The sequence below is a fragment of the Aristolochia californica genome, unplaced genomic scaffold (genome assembly GCF_029961685.1).
Source record: "Aristolochia californica isolate CCGP_79_NKW_82.1479 unplaced genomic scaffold, dmAriCali1.0.hap1 SCAF_8, whole genome shotgun sequence".
Lineage (NCBI taxonomy): Eukaryota > Viridiplantae > Streptophyta > Magnoliopsida > Piperales > Aristolochiaceae > Aristolochia > Aristolochia californica.
This window is the reverse complement of record NW_027182279.1, coordinates 28,010,345-28,032,158: the sequence shown is the minus strand read 5'-3', so window position 1 is coordinate 28,032,158 and position 21,814 is coordinate 28,010,345. Positions and strand designations below refer to the sequence as shown.

Sequence of the window (21,814 nt, the reverse complement as noted above, 5' to 3'; positions counted from 1 at the left end):
GTTATTTTAATTTTTTAAAAATATCAATAAGGTATTTCCATCAAGTTTAGGCCAAATTTGGGAAAACCCAAGCCTATCTCCAACTTAGGGTTCTTTCCCTCCATCCCTTCTCCTCCCAACAGAGTGAATTTAAGTTTTTTTTTTTTCGCCCACTCCTAACTTTGATTATGTGTTGGACCTCGAGTCCCAAACTTGACCTGAACTTAGGGTTATTTCCTTCTATTTCTCCACCCAATGGAGTGAATTTAAGTTTTTTTTTTTTCGCACTCCTAGTTTTGATTATGTGTTTGACCTGAGTCTTTGATGAGGGCAATGCAACCTTAGGTTTATGGAGGTCATGAGAAACATGATTGAAAAATAACAAGGTATACCCTAGCTAGCACATATTTTACTTATGTTATGGAGATTACATGTAACGAGTCATAAAAAATTTAAGGGTGTGTATATGCCGATAGAACATTATAAGAAAAATATATAGAGGAATTTTTTTTTTTTGAATTTTTTTCTAATATTTGCACTATTTAATGAATAGAAAAAGTTTTCTTTTTTATCTTCTTGTCTTTAAAAAAAAAAATAAGTATGTTTCTTATTGCTTAATCTGATATCATGGGAAAAGTAAGCCAAGAAGATTTATGTTGATTGCTCATTTTCTATATTTAATTTCTTATTTTGTTCCAATTGTAAACACTACAGCTACGTAATTATTATTTTATTTTATTTTCAATGGCGTCACAAATGCAAGAAAATTTGTCAATAAAAACATCATCCAATGAGAAAATTAGTAAAAGAAAAAATAATTTTTTCACCGTTTTATTTTCCTAAGTCGACACAAATGATCCTTAAGCGTTGATGTTAATGTCTTATGCAATTATCAAAATTAACTAAATCATCTCTTACAACAGCTGAATTGCCATCAATTATGCATTAAATTGGAAATTGAAGTGAAGAAAAGTATTGATGTTGTTAGATACATACCCTTTATTACACACTCTAGTGGTCTATGGTATGAGTTGGAGTGAGAAAATAGAAGATCGTAAAAGTCAAATTTTATATAAAAGTTATAAAACCTAGTTCATATGGATTAAACCATGGAATTTAACAATAATTCAAGTCCATCCACAAAAAAAAAATGTATTATTGATCCATTCAGTGTTTTTCATGGGTTACCCTAGATTTGAGAAAGGGTATATAGATGTTATGACCCTCAAAGAACTTGGTATGTTTCGACATATGTTTCCTTCTTTTAAGATAATCCTTAACTATCGGCCCAACATGTTCAAAGATCATTCTCATGAAGAAGTACTTATTGTCCTACCAATGAATGCATTGGAAGATAGGCAGAGTTGATAATTGTGATACTCCTCTTCAAGGCTCCCTGTAATCATTTCTTCCGAAGGAGAGTCCTCTTCCTTATTTCCTAATTTGCATTTGCTTCTTGTTATTAGGAAGGGAATTAGACAATGAACGAACGAGTTGCTTCTAAAAAGGGAAGAAATACTTTTCGGTTTCAGTATTCTCGATTCTAATTAGTTCTCTGTCGCTCACTGTAAGGGACACAGAAGAGGGACCTACTATTTCTTTCTTCACTTGAAAGTGATTACAGGGGTGGACGACTCGTTCGTTGCCCCTTCTGACCACCGCCTCTGGAAAGAGCAGAAACTAAAAGACGAAGAAGCAGAATACCAATGCGATATCAAAGGCTGCTCCATGGGTTTTGACACAAAGCATGATTTGGTACTACAAGAACATTTATTTATCTATCTATCTATCTATCAAGCCATAATTGATGCTTTGTTTTACCCTTAATAGAGAAGAACTGATCATCATTAAGCACATATCCAAAGAGGGTTTTGTTCTTTTAAAATAGAAGAAAATAAATATTTATTTGATAAATACCAACATAATACTAAAAAAAATCATATATATGGTTGTCATTGTAGAAAACTGACTTTTAACATGGACTCATATATGTAGGTGTGAACCTAGCATCCTATTTAAAGATCATTTCTTAAATGAAATCCTCAAGGTATACACATCCAAGGTGGTCTTCTTCAAAACCAACATTATTTCTAACAAGTGACTAACAATCGACAGCTTGCACCCACCAATGGAGGGCTCATACCATGAAGAGGCTCGCTCATGTTAGAGCAAATTGACAGCCTCATCATTGCCACATTATTCAATCCACTACATAGGACAAACTCCTACATAACTCAGCAGCATGATGTCTTTGCAAGTGCAAGCATGTGGTAGCATTGACCAACCAACTCTAGGCCACCTCTTGGGTGGTACATCCAAAACTGGCACCCTCAAAATAGCAAATAATCGAGCCACACAGGTTCTCGACATTGCATCTACAAGGTCAGGTAATATAAGAAAAAAAGTTCAAATATAAACGTACAACAAATCAATATGCTTGGACAAGATGCAGAACACCAATCAGTAAAATGCAGCTCAACTAATTTGTGGCAAAAAACACAAAAACCAAGGCACAACAAGAATTTTTTTTCAATGACAACAAGAAAAAAGAAAGAATTTATTAAGAAATACATGGAACAGCCTGACTATTTGATAGGAGAAAAATGAAAGCAAATGTAAAAAAGGATTATCAAGAATGGATATGATAATATTATGCTTCATTAACATATTCTTGATATAGAATCTTATATGATATAGATCGCGATATAAGATATCACCAAGCACTACGTCAGTACAACAACTCCAAATGACTGGCAACCACAACGGAAGTTCTGAAATTTAAATTTTTTCATCCAATAGCATCACCACCAAAGTTCTTGATAAGTTACTTTAAATAGACCATGTCAGACATTTGGTATTCCACACTACAAAAGAGAGCAGCCTACTTCCAACTACATGATTCTTTAAATTTTTGGTAATAGAAAAATTAATTGAAATTGCACCTATCATGATGGAGATGTCCACCGGTAAGCATAATTATGTTTAGCCTATGTGACAATCAGTATAATCACAGTACCAAGATGAAGTAAGATTATACATGAAATTGGATGAAATCATGGATAACCAATGTGTAATTAGGGGTGGCATTGAGCCGAGCCGAGCCCGAACCTGCCTATGTTCGAGTCGAACTTGATTTAAATATTTCGAGCCGAGCCTCGTCTCGAGCCTAAAATTGTTATTGAGCTCGAGCCCAAAAATTTTAACCGAGCTCGAGCTGAGCTTCGAGCCGAGCTTCGAGCCGAACTCGAGCCTCACATACATTTAAAAATTTTCAAAAAATATATATCAAATAAATTATATATAAAATTATACATACATTTTACATAAAATTGGACATGACCTCTACAAAAAATTAAGCATAACCTATATATATAATACATGTATAAGATTGAGGCATAACCTCTTCTTAAAATTGAGAATAATTTATGTATATAATACCTGTATAAAATTCGGCATAACCTCTACTTAAAATTCGGCATAATCAATATACATAATACCTGTATAAACACTCCATAAATACTCCATAAACACTCCATAAACACTCCATAAAAACTCCATAAACACTCCATAAAATTATCTATACATTCCATAAACACTCCATAAAATAGTCTAAACACTTTATACACTGCATAATATTATAAATAAACTTCATACAATAATCAAACACAACAAATTAAATGAAATATCACTATCAATTTACAATCACCCAAATAAAAACTATAAATCCATTATAAAATTACAAACTATAATTGTTTCTCTTAATGCTAGAAAATAATATACGTCCTTGCATGAGCAAAATCTCCACCTACGACAAAAAAAAAAAAAAAAATTAGTTATTGTCAGATAAAAAAATACTCTTCCATTACTAGTTACTTAATGTCGTTAAAAATATTAAAATTACCATGATGAGAGAAACATGAAAAATCATGTAGCCGGTAGCATTATCTCTACACTCTTCTTCTCAGGCAGTAATCATAAAACAAAATTTTAATAAATAAAACTAAAAAATATACTAAAAAATATCATAATAAAGAATTGATCAAAGAAATTCACCTTTTGATTTTTCTTTACACTCTGAAGAACCCGAATCCAATCACTGCCACAAATCAAGCATTTGGTGAGAAATAAAGCTTACTGTATCATTTCTGAAGTCACACTCCTCCAACATGGGATACTTTAATGCATTTGGTAAGCACCTTTGCTTGACACTTTCAACCTGTAAATGTTTAAGTTGGGTCAAAAAAATTATAACCACTAATCACTTAAATATACATCATCATTCATAGACCACCCTACTTGAGTAGGATCTATTTCAAAAGAATGGGTTTCTTTCTCTTCAGCTATTGCTGCCACATCAGCACAAGTGAACAACTCCTGATGACCACCACCATCCATTTCACTCAAAGCTTTGCTAACTGTAAATACATCACTTCCTTGTGAACCCTAAACAGTAGATCAAGAGTTTGCATCACCATCAGACTTGTGTCAGAGTTCTCATGATCTATCATAGAAATTTAACCATTTATCTGAAGGTTTAGCCATAGTGACAAATAATCTCTCCATGCTGCAGTGTGATAGTGGCTCTCATGATCTATCATAGAAATTTAACCATTTATCTGAAGGTTTAGCCATAGTGACAAATAATCTCTCCATGCTGCAGTGTGATAGTGGCTTTGGAGATGATTTCATAATTTCAATTCAAATGAGTTTTGATTCACTATGCAGGCAAAAAATGATTAAATTATTTAACAGCACAGTTTTTTTTTTTCAAAAGAGATGTTCAAACTCCACTTCCCTTCTATGAAAAAGAAAAAGAGCAGAAGTTATTTTCTTCCACTGTAACAAGCAAACAACTTCATGATTTAAATGGTAAATGCAACCATTTTGAATAATAGTAAAATATGTAAAGAATAGGCATATAGATGAATCCATAGAAACTCTAATGTAAATTTTCTGTCACTCGCCAAAAAGATAAGATAAAAGACAAAATATAAAAAGACACAACTCAAAATAACACCTCAGAAAAATAAAGTGGACATGCATGAAGAAAATAACAGCAAAATAAATTACCTCATTGGAATAAATTCTCGCTTTAGATATAACCTCGTCCTTCAGCAAAGTCTTCAGCACCTGCAAGTATCATGTAAAGCAATAAGTTCCAAATTCCCCTCATCACCATAAGAATAATAATAATGATAATAACAACATCAATAATAATAATAAACCACTTGTGATAGAATACGAGACCAAATTCGCACCACTGGGAAAGGGGACTACACAAAGTACCGGTTCTTCTTCAGTACAAGTTTTACTTTCCCATAATTAGAAGTTGAAGCATAAATGAAATCAATCATTTCTTTAGGGAGCTTAGTATTTGATAGCTTGTTCAAAACAGTAATTATTGTTTCAGTCTCGAACCCAACAGAAACAGCAGCATATAAGGAATGAGGCGTCAAGTTATACTCATGCATAGACTCTGGCCTGCACAACATTTTTCCAACAAAATGAAAATGAGCAACCACACAGAGTTTTAAGTAGAAGAAAATAGAAGGACATCTTAAATACCGGCAAACGGGCTCAGCAATTGCAATGAGGAAATCATAGGCTTGCTTATACAACGGTGAGAATGTCTCAAGAAAGATCCGGCCATCAGCGCATGCCCATAAAGGGCGGTTTGCATGATCAGGCTTTAATTCGAGTTTAGAAAAATCCCTCTTCGTCAGTTCGCTTTCATCTTCATAATCCATATTCCGTACCCATAAACACAATTCAAGCACCTAAAGTGAACTAAAAACAAAAAGCTAAAACAAAACGAAAAAACGAGCAAAAGTAATACCTTCACGACGATCCTCACCAAAATCTTCGGCATAATCAACATCATCATCAACAATAGCAATTCGATAATCCTCCTGCCAAGAAAAAACAATCAGGGGAAGAACAGGAGAGCAACCAAATACATAACATTAGTGGAAGTCCTGAGCTTCTTACTAGGCCGACCTTTTTCCCATGCAAATGAAGAGACATGAAGACATTTCAGCTCGCAGAGAATTGAACCATAGGATTGAATAATTAGGAGAAAGAAAGAAAGTAGTACCATGTCCAGCCATATTTTATGAGTCCCACAGTTCGATGTAGTAACCGTCAAAATGAACGAGTTGCTTCTAAAAAGGGAAGAAATACTTTTCGGTTTCAGTATTCTCGATTCTAATTAGTTCTCTGTCGCTCACTCTAAGGGACACAGATGAGGGACCTATTTCTTTCTTCACTCGAAAGCGATTATAGGGGTGGACGACTCGTTCGTCGCCCCTTCTGACTACCGCCTCTGGAAAGAGCAGAAACTAAAAGACGAGGAAGCAGAATACCAATGCTCTATGGGTTTTGACACAAAGCATGATTTGGTACTGCAAGAACATTTATCTAGCTAACTCATTTATGCAAGATACTCCGCCACCCGCTGAGTCACTTCATCCAAGAAGGATACAAAGCCTACCACACTTGTTAAACCATTACCATCAACATCCTACTCTTCTATGAGATAGTTTTCGAACACAGTGGCATCGTCCTGTCCCCCTTGAATAAATGTGAGCTTTGGAGTGATACTTCTGTCTTGTTTCAGTTTGTTAATTGTTGTTCGCAAGAGGCCTGCACCAAATAACATTAGTATTAGTAGGTGAAGCAAAACAATCTATAAAATTTTGGTCCAGTGAAATTCCTGACCTTTTTCATCTCCTTGGATCCATTCAGAGAGAAACAGAAAGCTGATTGCCTCACATTTGACTGCTAGAATGGAGACAATCAAGGAGTAGACACCACCATAGAACAGGTGGTAAAAGCACAATTTTGATCTCAGAGCAATCCTAGCCTAGCTGGTGGATGCAGTGTTACCCATTGAGGCAGAGTTTTTGATCCTCCTCATAGGCCTTAAGAGTGTTTACCAACTCTTTTTTCTAATCCTGCCATCATTGAGGTGATTTGGCTGTTGTTTCAAGCAGGATGTTTAGGGAAGTCCTCACCTTGATGCTTAATTCTGATTTTTGAGAAAATTGTCGACCTTTATAGGCATTTGATGGAAGAGCTGGATGCCACTCTATGGGGATGTGAATCATCTAACTGATTTCTTGGAACAACAACTCATTGTGGGAGATTCCCTTCCCATTGCTTAACATTGTAATAGATTGGTTGTGCTATTGTATTTGTTTTCTTTAATGTCCTCTAATAACTATTCAGTTGTATGCTTTTTAAGTTTACTTTTAACATCTTGTACCTCTCTCTACTAATAAATTACTATCTCGCTTTTATACAAAAAAAGAAAAAAGAGATAGAGAACAGCTAATAACTATTCAGTTGTATGCTTTTTAAGTTTGCTTTTAACATCTTGTACCTCTCTCTACTAATAAATTACTATCTCGCTTTTATACAAAAAACGAAAAAAGAGATAGAGAACAGCTTATTACTCCTCTTCCCAAGAAACTCTAATATTAGACCAATTTCTGATCTCCATACACTGCTTCTATAATACTAATTACAATATAATATGAAAAACCAGAGAAATCCTTGTGATGACATAGTACAAGAAACCTAAAATACATATGATTCTGGGTTAAAAAAACTTTGATGTTTACACAACTTTAACTGTAGGTAAGAGCAATTATAAATTTTAGTCGATTAAAACACAGAATGACCACAAATGAAAAGACAAGGACTTCCTAGCACATGGCAGCTGGTTATACGTACTTGTTTTCAGCACTTGATCCTGAAACTGAAGATTCCTCAGGTGGCACAATGACAGTATACTGGAAAGCAATTTGTATCACAGGAGGCTCTGTGTGTCTGTACATGATTTAAGACATTGTTTCATATTTCTAAAATAAAGACCCATCCTTCTCAGTATATGACATCAAGACAGGATCTGAATACCTCGAGAATCCCACAGAATTAGAAAAATCAAAGTCATAACCATAAGTGGCATAAAAGTCGCAACATATAATGTGCTGAACGTTCTCATACTGAGGATCTGCAAAGAAATGACCATACTATAGAAGAAAAAAGTAAATCAGACCACATAAGAGCAGCTCTTAGTTAGATATGAATCAGAAACAAAACTTAAATGTTTTTGAAGATCTCCAAGACCATACCGAGCGTCCTGGCTGGAAATCAGAGGATGTTCTCAATCTTAGTATGCATCGAAAGGCATATGAACGGCTAAGCATCCGGTATCTGAAACATCAATTATATCTTCAAAAATGAACTTAGATTAAGCTACCCATGAAACTGTCAAAATATAGACAGTAGTGGACTATAGCTTATCCTTGCCCATTATGAGTCATATACTTGTGTTGAGTCATACATGTAATATCGGAATAAAGCTTCACCCTCTTTCAATTAATAAAACAGTCAAACAAACCAGTTTGAGGGTAATCTAGCACTCACTACCAATCAGCTTACTCATAGATGTTTTATTTAAGAATAAAGATAACGCAAAATTTTCATGTAATCAATGGAGAAGGTAGTGACCACACAATCAAAATGTCCATGAAAGCACAGAGCCTCATTGCCATTGTGGCAGGCAGCAAAGACGACAAGCCCTTTTTTACATTTTTTGGCACTCCAGCCACTAATCTGTTAATTTCCCCTCCTCCCTTCCTCTCCCATAAATTTTTTATGTAATATTAAAGAAATTCAATAGAAAAAACAACAACATAATCTGCCTTTATGTCTTCCACTATGAGAAATCAAGGGCAAAGAGCGGATGCATGCAAAGGCTAAGCAGCTTTCAGCTTCATACCACCCGCATCCAAGCTCCAAATCACAACCACAAATAACATCATAAGGGTGAAACAAAGACCAATACACCAATTGGTGCACAAACAGAGTTTCTAAGCCCCTTCCCAAGAAACATTTATAAGAGAACCAACAAAATCTAATGACTGCATCTTCCCCATCACTGCACAGCACTTACTTTTCCTTCTCTCTGTCATTTTTATTTTAGATAGTAGAGAAATAGATACATGAGCCTACTAAAAACATTAGATGACTGCAAGGAGCCCATCATCGCCAGTCCATCTATACGAGGGGAATGCAATCACCCATGATAGGATTGACTGCTGTAGCCACTCCCAACGAAAGAAATATCATGGAGAATTGCTGAGCGAGGGGTGCATACCCAAGAAACAGCATGAGAACTTTTTTTTAAAAAAACTTGTCATCGATCTCCTTAAACATATGTGAGAGCTTCCAAAATGGAGGGATCTAGCCTAAACCCACTAGGTGACATTTGAAGAGGCTCCTTCAAGTCTAAGCAAGATGAAAAAGCAATCTCTAGACAGCCTCAAACAATGAAGCAGAGGCCACAATGCTTGAACAGTCTCATGGTTTCCTCCACATCCCCTCCCTCACTCTGCATTTAGTGCTATGAAATCCATCTGCAAGCTCACTCAGTTTTTTTAGTGGATTACGAATTGATGTCCAGAAAGATAACTTCACCAGATGTTTGCTTGATCCTGGGTCAGAGGTCTACATGCATATGCCAAACACGCTCAAGTTAAGGTCCAAAATTCCCTTCATCACAGTGGTACATTTTGTCCTTGAGACCTTAATCAGAGGCGTGCTTTGACCAACACTGGGATGGATGAGGCAAGAAACCTTCTTAACCACCTTGAGAACAGATACATTCTTAGGACAGGTTGTTGACCTCATGGTTTGGAAAGACAGCACATAGGGTCATTAACTGTCTACTCTCCGACAATAATCATCTGGTTGGCTGACAAGCACGAGCATCTCTCTCTCTCTCTCCACTCTTAATCCTATGGGTCAAATCAGGAGACAACAATTTTACCAATTTAAATCTCAAAACAATTGGCCAACAGCTAATTCGTATTGAAGATTTTTTGGATAAAGGTAAAATCCAGAGAAATATTGTCAAAATCCTTATGACTTATCTTCTCGAAAATTACCTTTGTTGATGAACAATAAACCGCTCTTCAAACCACCCGTTCCTATTAGGAACTTTAAATGGGATAATAATTCTAAAGTTGTTGATGAATTATTATCTCAGCTTGGAAGATTGAATCTTTCTGAAGATCAACTAAAACAAGCCAAAGAAGCAAAAGCTGCGAAGATTTTGAAAAGTATTCAAACATTAGAATCTCACGAAGATCTAAATGAAGATTTTTCATCTCAAAATTCTGAGGATTTAACTCCTTCAGCATATTCTGATTCTGATATTGGTCAAAACTCTAATCTCAACGATTTAGGTTTAACCAATGTCAATCAGACTGAAGAAATTCTTCAAGACATGATACAAGATCCGAGTATCCAAAAATTGGATTATGAGAAAAAGTCTACTCGGAAATGGGATCTACCTAACAAACTCTATTACCATAGGCCTACACCTCAAGACCTATTGTATGAAGAGAATGTTTATTTAGATAAAAAATCTTATGATGGCAAATCCATTTATGAATGGAATATAGATGGATTATCTGAATATCAGATATTGGAACATTGTCACCGAATGCTTATGTATTGTACAATCTGTCGGCAACATAAGAATTTCGATCAAGGAATTGCAGAAATGCTTACTGTAGGGTTTTCTGGAACTCTCAAAGGTTGGTGGGATAATATCCTCACCCCTGAACAACATCAGGAAATTTATAATTTAAAGAAGGTTATCAAAACTGAATCTGGCCAAGCCTACCTAGGTGAGGACGATGCAGTTTATACCTTGATTTCCTGTATTGTTCATCATTTCATTGGAAATCTGACTTCCCAATCAGATAAGGGAAGAGAGGTTTTGCAAAATCTTAGGTGTCGAACACTTAGCCAGTTTTGCTGGTATAAAGATGTTTTCCTCACTAAGGTTATGCAAAGACCAGATGCCAATAATGAATATTGGAAAGCAAAATTTATTGATGGTTTACCAACTCTTTTTGCCAGCAAGGTAAGAAAAAGGTTAGGTAATAAGGTAGGAATTATAAACTACCATCAATATACATATGGTCTCCTTACTAGTGCTATCATCCAAGAAGGGCTGACCTTATGTAATGATTTAAAGCTTCAAGCTCAGCTTAAGAAACAAAATCTTACTGGAAAGCGTGAGCTTGGTGAATTCTGTGAACAATTTGCTTGTGACACAGGTCCATCACCTTCCAATCAAAGGAAGGGAAAAGGTAAAGTCTCTCACTCTAAGAGACATGAACCCTATTCACACCAGAGTAGGAGATATCCAAAAAGACAGTCTCATCAAAAGACTCGTCATGAATCTAGGAGACCTCCTCCTCGTCAGAGACCACCTCCTAGAAGAAATCCTCCAGACAAAAAGAAAATTGTCTGTTACAAATGTGGTAAATTAGGCCACTATTCAAATAGATGCAAAACTAAAGAGAAACTTAACAAACTTCAGATTGATGAAGGATTAAGAATTCAGTTGGCCAAAATTCTCTTAAACTCTAATTCTGGGGATGATATTGATTATGCCTCATCCAGCCAATCAGAAGAAGACCAAGATTGTAGTTGTTCTCATCTACAATCTATGGCACAAATGCATCAGATTAATGTTCTTACGAATGAACAACAACTTGTGCTTAAGAACATTGATCAAGAGGAAGATCCTCAAACCCAAAGATATTTAATCAAAGAATATCTCTATCTGTTTAGATCTGTACCTTCCTCCTCTAACCCGGGGTTAATCCCAAGCACAGAGTAAAAGCATTGCGGTATTCCTTTGATGCTTCACGGTCCATGCGTCCCTTGTTTCTGCCCGTTTATACCCAAGGAGGTTTCAAGGCTTTGTTTTCTTGGGACAAAATGTTGGAGCCCGTGGCAGAAGCTTAATGCTAGGAAATTGCACACCTCTCTGTGTCTTGGGTTTCCCATACCTGAAGGAGTAAGTATAAAGATCTAAACAACTTTGATCTAAAGATAAACCCCTCGGGAATTACACTTCTTACTTATTTTTCGTAATCATCTCCATGCTTGTGCTTTTTATAACTTTAGGTATTGTTCTTATCTGTTTAATCCTCACTGTTTTTATTGTCTGCTAAGTTTTATAGATTGTGTGGCTTGGTGTTTGTTTTTGTGTTTATACATAAGGGTATATGAGGCTGGAAACTGCTGGGTGAGGGCTGACAAATGCCTCTGCCTCTTCGGAGCCACGCGTTGCTCCCGGAAGCACAACGCTGCTATACTTTTATGTTTATTTGGTTAGTTAATAAAATATTAAGACAGTTTTTTAGAATAATCTTACCCATATTACCTATATACTATATATATCTAGCTATTTTTTACAACTCCATATATTACGGTAGAAGATTTAAAATATAGGAACTTATACTAGTATTCTGTTTTTATTTATATTAGTGGTTGAATTATTTAATTACTTTGTTTTCCTGCCAGAACAATTAGAAAACCTTTTAGTTTCTTACATATTTTTAATTGCTAATACTATAGGTAGAATATTAGATACATGATCTTTGTTTTTATAGCATTAACAATAGTTATTTGTAATATTTTCATATTTAGTATTATCTGTCTTATATTATCCTTTATTCCTACAGAAGAGTAGTAGAAACCCCTAGGCAAATATTTATACCTAGAAGGCAAGTAATAAGAGAATCTCGTAATAATTCACCTTTAAATACTCCAGACTAGATTAAATTAAATTAGTACCCCCTTTAAATTGGTATCAGAATCAACATCTTGTCCCTGTAAAGTTCCAGGAAGCTGTAAACAACCCAATAATTCTACAATTCTTGCCCTTGAACAACAGATAGACAACTCCATAGTCAAATTAGATAATAAATTGTTATGCTACGAAGAAATAGATGAAGCCCTAACAGAAGTTCCTATCCAACACTCCCTGACTTTGCCTGAAGCAGTAGTACATACAGGCTTAGTTCAAGTTTCCGTCCAAACAGAACCTCCAAGGGAAGTATATTATTCTGGTAATATGCCAAGGATTCCTTATAGTGACCCAGTAACTTTTGATCACAAGATAGGTCCCAAAGGAAAAAGAAAAGAAATAGAAAGACCTATAAAGTTTCAAGAAATGGGCAAAGGAAATTTTTTTAATCTTTCAGCCCATGATCCCCAAGAATGGAAAACAGTATTAGACCTTTGGAAAAATCAGGTAGTGTCAGACTATATTCAAAACTTTCAGTCTCAAGATGTAGAAGAAATGTACATATACTTGGAGACATTTTTAGGAGAAAGCGTAAAAGCTTTATGGGAAAGTTATAAAAGAGGGAATCCAGAAGAATTTGGCCATCTAATGAGCCTAGGATCCAATCCCTATAATTTTGTTAATAATGTTTATCAATTAGTAACAGGAGATGACCCTAATCTAGGATTTGTAACATTACAAAAAGATGCAGTAGTTTATTTAGAGCAACTTAGTTTACATAATTATAAATATGTTAAGAAATTTCTCCAAGATTACTTTTATTATACCTGTGTTTCAGGAAATGCTTTCAACAAAGACTTAGGCACAAAGTTATTTAGGAAATTACCAGGAGCACTAGGAAAAGAAATATATGATAAATGGCAAAACGTAGAAACAACAAATCCTACAGCAGTGTATTCAATAGGACAAAGAACCAAGTTTATTATGACTATCCTTCAAGAAAAATGTACAGACATTCAAATACAAAGACAACTTAAAGGGGATGATTATGGGTTCTGTAAGCAGATATATACTACCCAAGCTTATGGTCTAAAAGACTCGGGACAGAAACTAAGAAAACATAAAAAATACTTCAAGAAAGGATACTTTATCCGTAGATTCAAAAGTAGGAAACCATATTTAAACAAAGATAGACATGTTAGAAGATTTAACCCAAAAAGAACCTAAAAGAATAAACTTTCTTGCTATATTTGTGGCCAAACAGAACACTTAGCCAACACCTGTCCCAAAAGACAAAACATTAACTCTAAGAGATCCACCCTTGTAGAAAATGTCCAACAAGATCTCATAGAAGTAGATGAATACATGTCAGATACGGAATCTATTTATAGCATAGTAAGTATCCAAAATGCACCTTTAGATTCTTCAGATCGTCTCCTTCAGCAATCCGAATTTTGTAAAAACCACTTCGCAAATCCAATTTGGAAAAAACTTGCGCCTCTTTCAACTGATCATAGAGATCTGCAATAAGAGGAATAGGGTACTTATTCTTTATAGTTACCTTGTTGAGCGCCCTACAATCGATGCATAGTCTCATACTTCCATCCTTCTTAGTCTGAAACAGTATAGGGGCCCCATAAGGTGTTTTGCTTGGCCTTATGAACCCAGCGTCCAACAGCTCACTGAGTTGTCTTCGCAGTTCATCCAGCTCTTTGGGCGCCAATCGGTATGGTGCTTGTACTGGCTTTCTTACTCCGGGCTCAAGCTCTATGCAATGGTCCACCCCTCTCCTAGGTGGTAACCTCGCTGGAAGTTGTTCAGGCATGACATCTCTATATTCATGCAGTACGGCTTGTATCTCTTTAGGGGTAGGCATGACCTCTACCAGCACAAATAAAAGCAATGTAAGTAGAGCAGCCTTGCTTAAGACCTTTCTTAAGCTAGAGGGCTGATAGCATTAAGTCCTTTTTTGTTACATCATTGTTGTCAAGTTCAGAAATAGTACAAGGACTTTGCTCGTCCATAATCCCCATTACCCCAACATGCGGCATTACAAATGCCTTACAAACCGTGAAAAACTCTATTCCCTAAATCACATTGAAATCATCCATGACAACAATAGTAAAATTCAGAAATCCAACCCACTTGCCTATCTCCACCGGGACGTTCTTGGCAATGCCTTGGACTTCACGAGCAGCAGAATTTACAGCTTTCATTTTGCTCCCATCTTTCTCTCCTCGTATATTTAGGCGCCTAGCCTCCTCCGACGAAAGGAAGTTGTGGGTGGCGCCAGTGTCCACCACTGCTCTAACAATACGTCCAGCAAGTGTTAGAGAGATAAAAAGATGTTCTCTTAAGGGTCTTACCAGAAGTGTGAGCAGCCTTCTCCTCCTTTGAACGGACAACAGCATGGAGAAGTGTTAAGGAGCCCAACCTAGGCTCAATCCTTCCATTGTTCACCTCAGTTTGAGCAGCATTGAGGAACATCTTTCTAAGACAATCCCTCGCATATGAAACAATGGACCTTTTTTTGTTTGTCCCCTTGTTTCTTCTCTTCCGGCCTAGCCTTGGCGTCCTTTGCCCATGACTTCTTCTCCCCTTTCTCCTTCTTCTTAAAATTTGTTTTACCATTGTTATTTTCCTTAGGCACTTTGTTAGCCGAATAATTCTTTCTCTCATATTCGGTTAACTTTTCAGCAGTAGATAAAGCTGAAGCTAATGTCTTTACTTCCCGTCTTCTCAATTCTTGCTCAGCCCACTGGAAGTAAAGACATTAGCTTCAGCTTTATCTAATGCTGAAAAGTTAACCGAATATGAGAGAAAGAATGATTCGGCTAACAAAGTGACTAAGGAAAATAACAATGGTAAAACGAATTTTAAGAAAAAGGAGCAAATCAAGGGATTTGAATGGAGGATCAAATCAAGGAGATTTTATAAGGGAGGATCTCTGCTCTCATTGGACGGAAGCATGAGAGAAGGGAGGGGTTGAAGCCTATAAATACCAAGGCATTCAACCCTTGTAGATTCATTCAGCATAGACGAGAGGGAGAGTTTTTTTAGAGTGCTGGCCTTCCACCTTGGACGGTCACTCCTTGTAATCTTCTCTAGTATTAATACAAGGTTACTTTCTCTTCCTATTCCATTGTCTTTCTATCTTTTCATTGCTCATGCTTCATTTGAGAGGAAGGAGTTTGCAACGTTGATCTAAGGGGTGAGAGGTTGTACTACCTTTGACGAATTGAAGGTAGGCCATCACGGGAGTTGGAGTTCCGCTAGCCCAAGTGAGTTTGGGCTCATCTGACCTCGTGACAAACTGGGTGGGGGGCCTTGTACCTACCTCTGCAGAGTCTCGAAATGGCAGTGGAAGCGGAAGCAGGCCCAAAAAGCCAAACAGCTCCTAAAGGCCCGTCTTTGCCGTGAGTGCCAGATTTACGAAATGAGGCAGAGGGCGGAACTTAGAGCCACAGTTTCTGAGCTTCAGCGACCGTGGGAGGCTGTTGAGCGAGCCCCAACTCTCTTTTCCAGCAAAGCCGACGAGCAATTGAAGGCTTTGGCTAACAGGTCTCAATTTTCTGGAGGCTACGATCTGTGGTCGAAGCGGGATGAGACTCAGCTTTTTCATAACCAGGACTGGCTCCCTTCCGCGAGGTTTTTCCCTAAAAGGGCTGTGCACAATGTCAAACCGTATGGTATTATTGACAGTGTTGGGCGCACCAGTTATTCAGAAATGACGGACGTTGAGGGAAGATTTACCCAAGAAGTGGAATGGGACTAAAAGATCGATTCTCTTGTTTGGATGCCCATGATTTACCTTTAGTATCTGTGTACATGATACTTTCTTCAGGACTGATTATTTTTTCTTCTATAAATTTAAGGTTCCATTCTAATTCTACTAAAATGTCTGGAGAATATTTAATAGGCTTAATTAATTTTATTCCTTTGTTTCCTATTAAATTAACTACATCATCTATTTTAACCTTGAACCTAGTAGTGCCAGAACAAGTACACCTTCCTAAGAATTCAATACACAATAAAAGATTGTTTCCTACAAAGGATTCATATCCTTTTGTCTGAATACCTATTTTGATATATTTTCTAAAATCTTGTATTCCAATAAGGAAGTCTAGGGAGCAATAAAATATTCCTCCATTTTGATTCATATCTACCTCAGTGATTCCTAACATTGCCTTTTTAGGGTCTGCCCATCTATCATCGTAGATACTAAGTAAGGTTTTAGTTCCTAGATGATTTCGTCCTAATCCTTTTACCCCTATTACAATCAGACCTAAACGAATCCTTTTACCCCTATTTCTTTAAAGGCTTGTTCTGCTATTAAGTTAATGTTAACAGAATCTTGTCCTACACAACTAATCTGGATTTCTCAGTAATGTCTAAATAATCCGGTATGAAAGTTTAATGGTCATGTTCTATATAATTGTCTGGGGTTAAGAAGGTTTAATTGGTTATTGCTAAATATAGTAATGTCTTGATCTATATCTATTATTTCGTCTAATTGTATATCTCTTTGGTCTACACTTCTCCTTCCTGTTATTCTGTCTTTTATATTAAGGTTTCTAGAAGAACTTTCTATTTCCGAGGTAAATCCTTCACCTTGCTGTGAAAGTGCCATGGTTTTTTAGCTGAGGAGGTTTTGGGTTCTATTGTGATGCCTTTCAATTTCTGGGATATTAAATCTATTTCTTTATCAATATTTTGTTGCGATCCTTTACTACTTTTTAGATAGTCTAAATTCTCAGAGAGTTTTTCTGTTTTTAATTTTAAAGTCTTAATTTCATCTTGTATCTTAGTTAAAGTGAATTCTTTTTCGGTTACTTTGTTTGAAGATTATTACCTAGACTTATAATAAGATCTGTGATAGTATTAATTGGGGATTATTCCCGTGTAAAATATGTTCTTCACTGTTGAAATGACACCTAAGGGAATTAGGTCCTATATATTTTATCTCAAATCTTGATGGAAGTCTAAGGTCTAAATAATCTAGTTTTTTGGAGGGTTCCAGGTCTTAGGGCTCTGATACCAATTTGGAGGGGGTACTGATTAATCTGGAGTATTTAAAGCTGAATGATTTGCAGGTCTCCTTACTATTTGTCTTCTAGGTATAAAGATTTGCCTAGGGGTTTCTACGAATCTTCTATAAGAATATAAAGACAAAGTAAAACAGATAAAACTAAAAATAACCAAATTACAGAAAACTATTACTAAGGCTATAAAGACAAAGATCATGTATCTATGATTCTAACTATAATATTAATAATTAAGAATATATAGGAACCTAAAAAAATCTCTATGCTTGTGCTTTTCATAACCTTAGGAATTGTTCTTATCGCTTTAGTACTTACTGCGTTTATTGTTTCCTAAGTTTTATAGATGGTGTGTGTTTAATACATAATACATAAAAGTATATTAGCAACGCTCTAACCCATGTCAAAGGTAAAGAATAAGATCCAGAAAAACTGGAGCAGTTGGTAAAGAATTGGATCTTTCCTTCATCGAGGGGGAACGAGTCTTCTATGGATGATACATTTTGTACAGCCAGAGTCTACTAAGGCATCTAATGTTCAGGATTGTTTATTAGGGAAAACAATCTTGGCCTTCTATGCCAACAGTAATCCCATCAAAGGAGTCTTTTTCGATTGTATCTAATCTATATTTGAGGAGAGTAATTCACAGTTTTCTATTTTTCTGGCCATAATTTCTAACTTAGTGTTATGTATCCTATTATGGATAGGCTGCTCTCTCTCTCTCTCTCCATCTCACTCTCTCTCTCTCCCTCCCTCCCTCTCTCCCTCTCTCCCTCTAGATACCAATTCGGAGGGGTACTACTTTAATCTGCTTTAATCTGGAGTATTTAGAGGTGAATTATTTGGGGTTCTTCTAATTACTTGTCTTCTAGGTATAAATATTTGCCTAGGAGTCTCTACAAATCTTCTGTATGAATATAAAGATAAGGTAAAACAGACAAAACTAAAGATAACTAAATTACAGAACACTATTGTTAAAGCTATAAAGATAAAAATCATGTATCTAAGGTTCTATCTATGATTCTGGCTAAAATATTAACGAATAAGAATATATCAGAGGCTAAAAGATTATCAACTTGTTCTGGGAGAAATATAAAATATCCAAATAAATCTAATGCTATTATTACCAAGAACAATATGTACCTATAAGTTCCAATCATATTGCACAATAATCTCTTAAGGTATTATATAATAATCCTAAGTATAAGTAATATATAGGTAATATTCGCAAAACAAATCTCAAAAACTGTTTTATTATCTTATTAATTAACTAAATATACATAAAAAGGTACAACGGCGTTGTGACAACCAAGAGCAACGCTTGGCTCAACTGAGGCAAAGGCGTTTGTCAGGGCTTAGCCCTCACCCAGTAGTTTCCAGCCTTATATACCTTTCTATAATAACGTCTTAAAATAAAGTAATAAATATGAACAAAAACGAAAATACTCAACACACAATAAAAGCAGTAAGTATTAAGGTAACAAGAACGATGCCTAGTATTATGAAAAGTATAAGCATGAAAGCAATCGTAAGAGAACGAAAAGATAGTTGTAAAAACTTTCAGAAGGTAGTTCCTAAAACGTTTTTGTCTTTTAATTTTCTGTCAGAACACTTAGCCAGAAGGTAGTTCCTAAAACACTTCTGTCTTTAATGTTCTGTCAGAACACTTAGCCTCCCTCCCTCCCTCCCTCCCTCTAGATACCAATTCGGAGGGGTACTACTTTAATCTGCTTTAATCTGGAGTATTAAGAGGTGAATTATTTAGGGTTCTTCTAATTACTTGTCTTCTAGGTATAATAATTTGCCTAGGAGTCTCTACAAAACTTATGTACGAATATAAAGATAAGGTAAAACAGACAAAACTAAAGATAACTAAATTCCAGAAGAATATTGTTAAAGCTATAAAGATAAAAATCATGTATCTAAGGTTCTATCTATGATTCTGGCTAAAATATTAAGGAATAAGAATATATCAGAGGCTAAAAGATTATCTACTTGTTCTGGGAGAAATATAAAATATATAAATAATTCTAATGCTATTATTACCAAGAACAATATGTAGCTATAAGTTCCTATGATATTGCACAATAATCTCTAAAGGTATTATATAATAATCCTAAGTATAAGTAATATATAGGTAATATTCGCAAAACAAATATCAAAAACTGTTTTATTATCTTATTAATTAACAAAATATACATAAAAAGGTACAGCGGCGTTGTGACAACCGAGAGCAACGCTTGGCTCAACTGAGGCAAAGGCGTTTGTCAGGGCTTAGCCCTCACCCAGTAGTTTCAGCCTTATATACCTTTATGCAATAACGTCTTAAAATAAAGTAGTAAATATGAACAAAAACGAAAATACTCAACACACAATAAAAGCAGTAAGTATTAAGGTAACAAGAACGATGCCTAATATTATCAAAAGTATAAGCATGAAAGCAATCGTAAGAGAAGGAAAAGATAGTTGTAAAAACTTCCAGAAGGTAGTTCCTAAAACGCTTCTGTCTTTAATGTTCAGTCAGAACACTAAGCCTCCCTCCCTCCCTCCCTCCCTCCCTCCCTCCCTCCCTCCCTCTAGATACCAATTCGGAGGGGTACTACATTAATCTGTGTTAATCTGGAGTATTTAAAGGTGAATTATTTGGGGTTCTTCTAATTACTTGTCTTCTAGGTATAAATATTTGCCTAGGAGTCTCTACAAATCTTCTGTATGAATATAAAGATAAGGTAAAACAGACAAAACTAAAGATAACAAAATTACAGTAGACTATTGCTAAGCAATAAAGATAAAAATCATGTATCTAAGGTTCTATCTATGATTCTGGCTAAAATATTAAGGAATAAGAATATATCAGAGGCTAAAAGATTATCTACTTGTTCTGGGAGAAATATAAAACATCCAAATAATTCTAATGCTATTATTACCAAGAACAATATGTAGCTATAAGTTCCTATAATATTGCACAACAATCTCTTAAGGTATTTTATAATAATCCTAAGTATAAGTAATATATAGGTAATATTCGCAAAACAAATCTCAAAAAATGTTTTATTATCTTATTAATTAACCAAATACACATAAAAAGGTACAGCGGCGTTGTGACAACCGAGAGCAACGCTAGGCTCAACTAAGGCAGAGGTGTTTGTCAGGGCTTAGCCCTCACCCAGTAGTTTCCAACCTTCTAGACCTTTCTATAATAGCGTCTTAAAATAAAGTAGTAAATATGAACAAAAACGAAAATACTCAACACACAATAAAAGCAGTAAGTATTAACGTAACAAGAACGATACCTAATATTATGAAAAGTATAAGCATGAAAGTAATCGTAAGGGAAGGAAAAGATAATTGTAAAAACTTCCAGAATGTAGTTCCTAAAATGCTTATGTCTTTTAATGTTCTGTCAGAACACTTAGCCAGAAGGTAGTTCCTAAAACGCTTCTGTCTTTTAATGTTCTGTCAGAACACTTAGCCTCCCTCCCTCCCTCTCTCCCTTCCCTCTAGATACCAATTCGGAGCGGTACTACTTTAATCTGCTTTAATCTGGAGTATTTAGAGGTGAATTATTTGGGGTTCTTCTAATTACTTGTCCTCTACGTATAAATATTTGCCTAGGAGTCTCTACAAATCTTCTGTATGAAAATAAAGATAAGGTAAAACAGACAAAACTAAAGATAACTAAATTACAGAAGACTATTGTTAAAGCTATAAAGATAAAAATGATGTATCTAAGGTTCTATCTATGATTCAGGCTAAAATATACAGGAATAAGAATATATCAGAGGCTAAAAGATTATCTAATTGTTTTGGGAGAAATATAAAATATCCAAATAATTCTAATGCTATTATTACCAAGAACAATATGTAGCTATAAGTTCCTATGATATTGCACAATAATCTCTTAAGGCATTATATAATAATCCTAAGTATAAGTAATATATAGGTAATATTCGCAAAACAAATCTCAAAAACCGTTTTATTATCTTATTAATTAACCAAATATATATAAAAAGGTACAGTGGCCTTGTGACAACTGAGAGCAATGCTTGGCTCAACTGAGGCAGAGGCGTTTGTCCGGGCTTAGCCCTCACCCAGTTGTTTCCAGCCTTATATACCTTTCTGCAATAACGTCTTAAAATAAAGTAGTAAATATGAACAAAAACGAAAATACTCA

At 35.4% G+C, this 21,814-nt stretch overlaps 2 pseudogenes; both read right to left on the bottom strand.

Moving 5' to 3' along the window:
* LOC137938378 (general transcription and DNA repair factor IIH helicase/translocase subunit XPB1-like) overlaps positions 1-6,023 on the bottom strand; it is a 48,247-nt pseudogene extending 42,224 nt beyond the window's left edge.
* Positions 6,024-6,569: 546 nt separating this feature from the next.
* Positions 6,570-21,814, bottom strand: part of LOC137938377 (protein transport protein SEC23 D-like) — a 66,364-nt pseudogene continuing 51,119 nt past the window's right edge.